This window comes from Rhinoderma darwinii, chromosome 2 (assembly GCF_050947455.1).
Source record: "Rhinoderma darwinii isolate aRhiDar2 chromosome 2, aRhiDar2.hap1, whole genome shotgun sequence".
NCBI lineage: Eukaryota > Metazoa > Chordata > Amphibia > Anura > Rhinodermatidae > Rhinoderma > Rhinoderma darwinii.
The window spans coordinates 223302089-223303057 of NC_134688.1; the positions used below are offsets into that span (position 1 = coordinate 223302089).

General features: G+C 50.7%; 1 pseudogene; it reads right to left on the reverse strand.

Annotated features, from left to right (window-relative positions):
• Window positions 1-231: 231 nt before the first annotated feature.
• On the reverse strand, window positions 232-344 carry LOC142747568 (U2 spliceosomal RNA; annotated as a pseudogene).
• Between the last annotated feature and the right edge of the window lie 625 nt (window positions 345-969).

A 969-nucleotide genomic window follows, 5' to 3' on the forward strand; every position in this document is an offset into this window, starting at 1 on the left:
TCGAGGTTCTTCCGTGAAATTTCTTTCTCGGTGGTTCTTCGTCGATCTCTTCTTATGTAGCGAAGCTTCTTCAAAGATCACCTTCAAGTGGCGGTTCTTCTCCAAAGGTCTTCGTCATAGCTCTTTTTCTTCCTCGGCAGCGATCTCTCAAATTTTCCCCCCCGACAAGTCTTCCTTGTGGATCTTCATCGTCGATGATTCTTCTCTGCAGTTCGTCGCCGCCTTGGTCTCGAAGGCTTTCTCTCTTTGTTCGCTGAGCTAAGGTGAATACAGCTCTCAGTGGTTATAAAGACTGAAAAGAACAAATACCACAGTTGATCTTAGCCAAAAGGCAGAGAAGCAACTGCAGCCTCTACTTCCCGAAGACCACCGACCACGAAGACGCCAATAAATTCCTGTCAGGTATCACTAACCATCTTGATCCTGCAGGTATGGAGGGTATGGATGTCCCTCTGACAGTGGAGGAGATGCTCTCTGCCGCTAAATCCTTCAGACCCGGCAGGACCCCGGGCAGTGATGGACTCCCAGCAATGCGCTATGTAGCACTGGGGGACCTGATCTGTCCGGACTGGCTGGGGCTCTATAGGGAGGTGTTGGTGGCGGGCAGAATGCCTCCATCATTGAGGGAAGGCATGATCATGATCTTGTATAAGCGGAAGGGGGAGAGATGTGATCTAAAAAACTGGCGTCCCATGTCTCTCCTGAACGTGGACTCTCGCAAAAGTATTGGCTTATAGACTTAAGGTTGTCATCAGACGGATCATCGGCTCGGACCAAACCTGCGGCATTCCTGGCCGCCGGGTGGCCAACAGTCTATCTCTTGTGAGAGACACGGTCCATTACATTCAAAGCCACCATACACAAACGGCCCTGGTCAGTCTTGATCAGGAGAAGGCTTTTGACTGCGTCTCTCATGAATTCATGGTCGAGGCTTTGCGGTGGCTGAAGCTGTGCAGGATGTTCTGTTTG